Genomic DNA, 9,885 nt, shown 5'->3' with positions numbered 1-9,885 from the left:
CTTTGGTAACTCTATAACATATTTAGTCTGAAATGTGGCACCTTCTTTGCACCATAACTGGTCTTTTGATCCAAGAGGCCAACCAGCCTGCTTCACTACCAGTAATCATAAAATCAAAGAACACCTTGTGTTGGAAGAGGCCTACAGCATTATCCAGTTCCAATCCCCTGCCATGGACTGGGTTGCCACCCACTGGATAGGGCTGCCCAGGGCCCAATCCAATCTGGCCTGGAACACCTCCAGAGATGGGATATCCACAGTTTCTCTGGGCAGCAGTGCCAGTGCATCACTGAAAGAATTTCCTCCTGACACCCATTCTCAATCTCCCTTTTTAGTTTAAAACATTCCTTCTTGTCCTATCACTATCTAGCCACGTAAAAAGTTGGTTCCCTTCCTGATTACAAGCTTCTTTTAAGAGCTGGAAGAATGCAACAAGGTCTCCCCAAAACCCTCCCTTCTCCAGGCTGAACAAGCCCACCTTCATTCAGCCTTTCTTCACAGGAGATGTGCTGCAGCCTTCTGAGCATCTTTGTGCCCTCCTCTGCACCCGCTCCAACAGCTCTGCACCCTTCTTGTGCTGTGGGCCCAGGCCTGGATGCAGTACTGCAGGTGGGGCCTCACAAGGACAGAGTAGAGGGGGACAGTCACCGCCTTCACCCTGCTGCCACCTCTCTTTTGATGCAGACCAAGATACAGTTGGCCTTTCTGGCTGCATCAATCTGTAAGGCTTCTCCTTGACCACAGCAACCCGCAGAATCTTCTGACAAATTAAGAAATCACTGCAGAACAGCTCCAAAACAGCCTATCCCTTCCTTTAAAAACATATTTCTCCTTACTGGCCTCATGATATGCTTAAACTTAACCTGATATGAAAGTAACATTAAAATTATATTATAAAAAAGTGAAACAGGTGCAAGTAAGTGAAAGGAAGCAGAGATTCATATCTTTGCTTTGCTCAGGGTATAAATATTGGGGTGAGCCAGGAGACCCCAGCAGGAAGTGTCACTGTGCTTATTGCCATCAGTACATTCCTAACTTCTTTTCAAAGACAAAATAAACGTTCCCCATGATGCAGCAGACAGGAAGGGGAGCCACTTCTTGCAATATGCAAGGCTCCTCGAGCCAGAAGAAAACCAGCCGTGCTGCAATCAGTCTAGCATATTCCTTTATGGCACTTTGCAAACATATTACCCAGAGAGGTTGTGGATGTCCCATCGGTGGAGGTGTTCAAGAGAAGGATGGATGGGGCCCTGGGCAGCCTGGTCTAGTACTAAATGTGGAGGTTGGTGGCCCTGCCTGTGGCAAGGGGGTTGGAGATTCATGATCCTTGAGGTCCCTTCCAAACCAAGACGTTCTGTGATTCTGATCTTGAGCTTTATGAGAAAAAGAGTTAGAATTGAAGCATCACTAAAACGCACTCGAAAATAATGCCTGCGTGGACAGTCATCACTACAGTCAATTAGGTACTCATGGCTCGGCTCCCATTTCTGCTATGGTAGGTGTGATTGTTGTACTTACTGTTTCCCCAATTCTTGCGCTCCATTTAGTTACACCAGGCTGGATACCGCTTCACTACACATCACAACAAAATCTGCTCCAAAGTGAAGCAGCAACAGCTTTACAAAGTAAAAAAGAAAAGTCCTAAAATCGGATGCAATACCACATAACCACATTCACCCTCTGTAATGTACTATGTGAAAGATGTGTTTGAAAATGAGGATTTTGCAGGCAGTCCCTCCTGAATACTCAAATGCATGGGTCAACACACAGAAGCATCAAGTTAACTGCAGCACATCCTCCTTCTCCTTGGCACAGGTACAGGAAAACACCACTTCAGCTTTTGTCAAATGTATCCCTTTTCTAAAAACAAACAGTTCCTAAATACCTCTGCTGCCAATGTCTCTCCCATACATATAGCCTCCTGACTAAGAATACAAACAATCAAACTGCACCGTTAAATAGATGTGTTTTCTCTCTCTTACTTTCAATTATTCAACATTAGAAAATAAAGTGATAGTTAATAAGGACGTGATAAAGGCTATCTGTTCATACAAAGAGTGCTTCAGCGAATCAAAATAATTAACAGTTCCCAAGAGCATAGGTTTAATACTTTTGTAATGCTGAAGAAGAAAGCTACAAAAAGGGGAAAGAAAAAAAAAGAAAAAAAAGGAACCCAGAAGATGTGTAGATGTTATTACAATCAGGGGCATGCACAGATTTCCAAGAAACATAGCTGACCTAACACAGCACGGCTTAAAACTCATTGTAAAAGTAATTTAAAGCGTGTAAGATTAGAAAACAAGAAATTTGATTTCTTTTCCTGATGTCTCAGAGATTGCTTTGCTTATAGTTGATTTGAACAAGCTGAAGTACTACAAATTTTATGTATAAACTTACCCTTGTACAAATTCTTTGCTACACAATGCATTAGTATCTTTCATCAAGCACAAAGACCCCATTAAAGAATGGGAACTGAACAGAAAATTACCAAACACCCTTAATTCAACTCAGACGATTGGAGAGCTACAGAAAATTTAGGGAAAGATTTTGAAAATCCCTCTAGGAAAGAGAATGATGGAAAATAACTGAAGTTATAAACTAGAAGATGTGCCACATCCTTCTGCTTATGCAAACTTGGCGTTATGATGTTACTCTCATCTCTGTCAGGGAAAGAGAATGGAAATACACTGTGGGAGAATGAGTATTACTTCTCTGTTTGGAGGAAAGCAGGTCTTCTCAGCCCAAGAAGACATCCCCTGCCCTTCAGGTGACTTCCTGACCTATCAGCACCAAAGCAGACAAAATGCCCATCAATGGAAATCAGCAAAGAAAAAACACTCCTGTTGGGTTTGCTGTATGGGATCTTCAATGCAAGTAAACGAGACAAAGTTTCACAGCCTGAAGTGAATATTCTACAAAAGAATAGGAATATGGTTTCTCCTAAAAGAAGAATAGGGGTATTTCTGGATAATGAGACAGGAAACGTGTAAATCCCATCGTTCTTTCTCGTTTAGAGTTTAATAAAGCAGCACTGTATTGTGGAACATCAATACATGTTGGCAGCATTTGGAAAGATAGCACCTCTTGAGCTGCAAGCGCCGTATTTTACTGCACCCTGTCAGGTTAGATAAAAGCTGTCTGCAACTTTTATATTTTTCCTAGACAGAAGAGTTGCACAACATTGCCAAGAAGCTTTAGAACTATACACGTTAGCCTATCACTACTGCCAAACACTTTTTAGAATTACATTTCCCCCTCTGTCTAAAAGGCGTTCTGGCAATTCTACAAACATCCAAGGCAGCGTCGTGTTCTCCAGCTACTCTGCAACACACATTGAGACACTGCCTTGGAGAGCCTGACTCTGGAAACCAAATTCTTATAAACTCTCCAACGATTGATTAAAAAACCTCTTCCACCTAGCAACTTACTTGTTTTCTTTTTGCATTTAGAGAATAAACGCCCTTTAAAAATTAAGTTCTTTCCTCCAGAACCTCTGCCTTTCTCCTGTAGGATTAAAGTAAAAGGAACAGGGGAAATAAGAGCACAAAGTACATATGGCAACTATTTCAGCATGTTAAATATGAACAGAGAGGAGAGAATCTTCAGATAATAGCAACCTTTTTATTCTGGTAGGACCACTTACTAGCAGTGATGGAAAGATATTACTTGCTTGACTAATGTTTGTAAAGTACTTTACATTCCTCAGATAGAAGAAGTACAGATACGCAGGCTATCATCTTCATTACACCGGTTGCCACTATGACTTTTGTAAATAATTAAAGGTTCTGACATTATTCCCAGTAAGCATATCACAACATAACATCTTCGGGTGGGAGGAACAGACACGACCAGTTCCTCCATCCTATGTTTTATGCATGAAGAGGGATCCCTCATGCTGCGGTCAGGGCATGACCTCCAAGGGACAGCTGTGTGCCGGTGCAGGGCACTGGCAGTGCTCCTGAATGGGCCACGACTTCTCTTGCTGGGACAGTGAGTGGCCGGTGAGCTTGAGAGGTAAGCTGCAATCATACAGATCCAATTTCAAAGCAGTCTTTCTTTTCAAGAAATTTGTTTTGTTTACTCTGTTGAAGTGTCTTAAAAAACATCTTCCAGTCCAGTGCTCTATACCTTAAGGGGACAATTAGGCCTTTACCAGAAGCATTAATTAATTTTAATTACTTCGGCAGACATATTTTGTACAGCGCATGTCATAGGTATGTTCCATTACCAAGTGAGGAATCCAAGTTCCTTATTTTACATTACAACAGAAAATGCATAAAACGATGGATTTTCATCAGTGGAGGCAACTTTGTGAAAGTCTTTCAGACCACTTCCAGTAAAGAAGATTTGATTTGAGCTGTTTCTGCCAAATGATCCTTGCTGTTCATCTATCAGACAGTACAACAGTCGCATACAGCAGCGATGATAGTGGTGCAGTGAAGTAAGATGGAAAACTTTTAAGCAAGAATGTGCCTGTTCCAACACAGAAGTGAAGTTACAGGACACTGCAGTTATGAGAGACTGCAGTGTTCTACAATGGTGAGATGAATCATAAGATGATCTTGGGCAGACATGTCTGTCAATACTGGAACAAAGCTACATGCAAAAACATCACCTTAATTAAGTTCTTAGGGGATGCCCAGTGAGTTAGATGGTATTAAATCACGTACAAAAAATGTTCTCATTTCATCTGACGTGTGTGTTTTCTTCCAGACATTCATCTTACAGGAGGAACACTAAGCACAGCGATAAAATGGTTTTTGCCTTTCTGTGTAGGAACATGTTACTAACAAGCTGGGAATTAAGTTCTGCTGGATAATAACTGCACAACAGCTAACATTATATAGTACCCGTGTGGTTGTATTCCATTACATATATATTCAATTCACCTAGAAACTCTAATATCAAGGTGCTGCTTTAAAACACCTAATAATATGCATGCTATGAAAGTGGGAAAGACACAAAAAAACCCACAGGTCATTAATTACACCAGAATCTCAAGTTAATTAAGTTGTTGTGTCAACAAAGCGTCTCCTCTCACCAAACGCGAACTTAGACCATAGCTGGAGTGTGAAGGACAGACAGAAAAAAGGAAAAGAGAGTGACCTCCACTGCCTATCCCAGCACCCCAGCAACCTGCTCTAATCCCACAGCCCCAGAAAGGAAACAAACAAAGAGGCTCTGGAAGCAGGAGGAGACAGGTTGGCTCCATGAAGGCGTTGGGTGTACAAAGAGGCACTGCTTGGAGCAGATGACACCCCAAGCTCCTCACATATACACTCAATAAAAGATGTGTTTCAGGTACCATATTTTCCATTTAGGTAAAGAGGAACGTTGTTCAAAATTATTGCTCTTTTTCTCCTTTAACAGTACACTGTTGGCTTCACCTATGTGACACTCTTCCTGCAAATATATTTTCTTCACCTTACTCTGAACATTTACACGTTATTCATTAACGTAATTTTTGCAAAAAAGTTTTCCTTTCAAATTAAAAAGATCTGAATACCAGCTTTTTATTAAACATAACGAGAGCAATTTTCCACACATTGGGGTTAGTTTTTAAATGCATACTTCAGTGCTTTTCTGATTCAAGGCCAAACTCCTTCTTGTATACACATCCTGTATCAGCCAGGAGCCAATTTAAAGGCAGGTATCACCTACTTTCACTGAAGGACTGAAAAGCAAACAAACAGTAATTTAATACATACTGCTATACCATAATGAATGGTATGTTTTAGATGATCATGCTAGGGAAATAATTTACATTGTATACTAAATAAAAAGGACCATCCTCTCAAGAGCTTTCGAAATGTTGCTTTTCCCTTGATGAATTACAATGCAATTTTCTAGCCAACTAATTTCACTAAAGAAGATAATGACTTGAGCAAAAGGCTAATCAACTGCCAATCAGGATTCCTTGAAGCACAGAATGTCAAATATTGAAGCAATTTTTACAAGTCATAAAAGCACTTAAGTTCCATGATGTGTCATAAAACGTGCGATGAAAATCTGAAGTTGATGAAGCATTCTTATTTCTCCAATGATATTTCTAAACAAACAACTTTCAACCTTAACCAAATCTTCCATTAATATTCAGGTCTATTAAAGCAGCAGCATCACTACACAATTAGCTGTGTAAATGTCAGTCAGAGGACTGAACGGATTAATCACCTGGGTTGTTTTTTTTCTGCTAAATGTCTCAATTGTCAAAGTTACTTAATTTCTTCTAGAACAGAGGGCGAGAAGGGAAATAGTCTAGAAACTCTTCACTTATTACAGTAGATTTTTATCTCGATAGGAAGCAGCAATTGATCATGACTATTTATTAATACTCCCCTTTGTTTTTGTGTTCTGCAATATTTCACTTACACCTTTTTCGTAATTCAGCAGAAAATCTTTCAGAACTAAAGCTCTGTAATAAAACCTGAATTGCAATCTCCTTTTCTGTATGAGATACGCAGGTCACTACTCTTTATGTGTAGATAGATATTATTCTCTGAAGGCAGCACTTAATTTTTTTTTTTAATGTAGTTTATCTCTTCCTTCCTATTTTTTCAGTCAGTAATCAATTATGTTTCTCTATTTTGCCAATTTGTGTGTTTTTACAAAAAGAAATCAAGGCAGCTTGAACCACCGTTACCTACTTCATCATGTTATGATACTTTAACTTAGATACTTATTACAAAAGCACGATGTTAACACTCATGAATGCTGGAGATCAGGAAAGAACATCTTCAAGCATCCTAAATCAACAACGCTTTCCAACTCCAAAGCTTTTGGACAGCAAGAATAAGAAAAGCTGATAGTCCAGACTAATATCCTGAAAATCTATATCTGAAAATTGAGTTCACCGCATAATCACAGGAGACACTGTAAAAAGGGTTATAGATTACAGAGTAAATTGAATGTTTTAAAATAGTGCTCGTATGCAGGCTAACATTATTCAATTCATTTTTGGTCCTTAAACAATTATGGACTGTATTTAAACAGAATAAATTAAAGTCATCAAATGTTTTATTAGACAACCATATTTCATCGTACTTCCAATATCTGCTTACAGTCCAATGCTTGTATTTACTCATACAAAAAGACTTGGTACAATTCCTGCAATTAGCTTAAAAAGAGTGGATATGATGCCTGTTCAACATTTAACTGAATACCATGTTAAGTACAGATAAGTTTCACACTGCCTTTACTGGTGCTCTGATGAAAAGCTTCCCTCTCTGCTGTTGACATAAACCCTTTCTCACACCAGAAACAAGGACAAATTGAATTGCAAGGCAGTGAGAAGCAGGCATGGTGCTCCTTTCCTGTTGTGTGAAAATGAGAGGATTGGATGCATCAGCATAGCACAGGAAAGGAGACCAAAGAAAGATGTGTTGACCTCAAATCCTACATCCTGAAAACAAAGTAAGGTCAAACATGTCTGGAGTCCAAGCAATAGCATCACGTGAGGGTACTGGTAAGAGAAATAACTCAGTTGCAGAGGAAGCCTGAGGTCTGTGCATAGACAAGAAGTGCTGTTGGCTACCCACGGTCTTCCATTACTCAAAAAGAAAAAGGTCTGCATCTGCAAAGTTCCCTCTTCTAATCCCTGGTGCAGGTAAGTCTTATACTATCACAGAAGACAAAAAGAAGAAAATTTTGAGATACAAAAGCTTGCTTTTATTTCCATCATTTGGCAAGCTGAAGGAACCAAAAAAACGCGCAGACAGCAAGCATGGAGGCTGGCAGCCCCATTCTGCTGTCTGCAGCACCAATTATTCTTGCCTAATTATTCGTGCTATCGGCACACAGCACAGCACTCCTCACACAAGTCCCTTCGCCCCTCTGTTGCATTTGGCAGACCCAGAGGAAATACCCTCCCTTCTTTCTTGAATGAACACCGTGAACATCCAAGATATATGTGGTCTTAGTAATACCGGTATTAGGCCTTCAATCTGGCTCCTGTCCCTTGGTAAGGATCAAATACAAACCAAGCAGTCTGGCTCTCCAAGTTAGCTATGCCTTGACTACTGCCTATCCCCAAATTCATAATCCATTGTGCTGGGCTTTCCAAGCCTGCTTTCTACATCTGCTTGTTGTCTCTTGTCCTCCACTTACACAGTGAGCTCTTCAGGGCAGGGATGGTCTTTTATTGTTCCATGTTGGCACTGAGAGAGAACAGTAGTGCCATAGTCACTAATTAGAGCCACCTGGAGCTACAGCAATAAAAAAAGAACCATTTTAAATCCTTATCAGACATCAGAGGCAGCAAAGCAGCAGGATACAAGAACTTCCCAGCAAAACAAGTACTCTTGACAGAACAAAGCAACAGATGAGAAGCCTCCCTGCCAGAGAAACAACTGCATCTCCTGCTTACTGGGCTCACCCTTACTTTTCTACAAATTGGCAATGTGTGCTAGGGGAGAAAAAACACTTCTCAGTGGAACAAGAAGAAAAGAAAGAAAACTAGGGGTTTTCTAAGGAAATGGGCCAACTCTTTCGCCATTACAGCAGGAATAAGAAAACTCCATTCCATTTCTTTCAAGAGTGCAAATCATATTTATATACATATGTGTGTATGTGTGCGTATACATGTGTATATATATTTACCTAACCATTTCTGTTACAGAATATATATATTTGAGTACATACATACAGAAAATCCAGGAAAAAGATAAAAAGAGTCTCTTCCAAGAATCTAGGTCTTCCTTAGGTCTCCATCTGTTTGCTGAAGAGCCCTCCCAATGAAACTACCGAATGTCTCATTAAGATTTTTACCTCCTTACACTCTATCAACCACCTGGGAAACAACCAATTTCAGTCAGGGAGAGAGGGAGGAAGAACTAAGGTTATGCTCACTAATGGGCCATTCCTTGCTTCAGCTGGCCTGCCCAAATCCCCCAAGTCTCCCAGAAACTATCAGGCGATGACAGAATCAATCAGCTGAACATCCAGTTAAAGCAAATCTATCAGTACAAATTCTCACTGGCCAAACAAGCACAGAGAGGGTTCAGGTGGAGAAAGCCACTCCTGAATGCTGACCTGCTCAGTGTACATGCTTACACCTCAGGAAATATGACCGCAGGCCAGAGAAGAACCTAAGAATGGGGAAAAAAAATCTGCAGGCAGAAAAACATTAAATGAGTAACAGCACAGTGAGACACTACGTGTTCTGTATTCCTCGGATATTGACTCCAAGAACATCCTTCTGTCTCGCCAAACACTTGCTGAATGCTTAAGTATTTTAACATACCTGATTTATTAGATCACTGTTTGGAAATCTTTCCAAGAAAACTGATCTGGTAAAGTAATCACTGCTTCAGGGAGCATAGCTGATCCGCAGAAAGCCACATGTGCTAGAAAAGCTTGATTTCTTTTTAAGCAGTCATTGGCAGAGCAGGATGGAAGAAGAGGACAGAAACAATTTCCACTAAGATTTGGATTTGGGGAAATCACGAGAGAAGAAAAGACATTCAGGAATGCATATCAGATCTAATAAAATTAGATTACACAAGACGAGTCATGTGCTAATCATTCATATGGATACTGTAGATAAAAGCCATTCATTGCAACCACAGCAGACTTTCCAGTGCAACGCAGCGTTTCCAGATCCTTACACCCCTCTCAGCGTTTTGCTTTTCTGACTCAAGTGAGGTTGGCTTTTTTCTTTGACAGGAACATTTAGAAATATTTTTTAAAATATTTATACCAAAAAGCTAATCTGTGCCCATACAGAAGTGAAACGTACCATCGTTACACCATGAATTACCCTGTTCCTCTTCACAAACTTCTAGGACTGTACCACTTGGGTACAACTACCTCTAAACCAGCACAGTTTTGCAACCAACAGTCAAAACACATTAAATGCCAGCTCAAACTTGCCAAAAGCACCGCTTAAAA

The 9,885-nt window shown here is 40.2% G+C and overlaps 1 protein-coding gene across 9 annotated transcripts in view; it reads right to left on the bottom strand.

The window, feature by feature from the left end:
* The window catches only part of MACROD2 (MACRO domain containing 2), an 838,556-nt gene that overhangs the window by 607,110 nt on the left and 221,561 nt on the right, over positions 1 to 9,885 (bottom strand). The window lies entirely within an intron of this gene.

Source organism: Gallus gallus, chromosome 3 (genome assembly GCF_016699485.2).
Source record: "Gallus gallus isolate bGalGal1 chromosome 3, bGalGal1.mat.broiler.GRCg7b, whole genome shotgun sequence".
In the NCBI taxonomy this organism is placed as follows: Eukaryota; Metazoa; Chordata; class Aves; order Galliformes; family Phasianidae; genus Gallus; species Gallus gallus.
The sequence above is the reverse complement of the archived record's forward strand: the minus strand, read 5'-3'. Positions and strand labels throughout refer to the sequence as shown.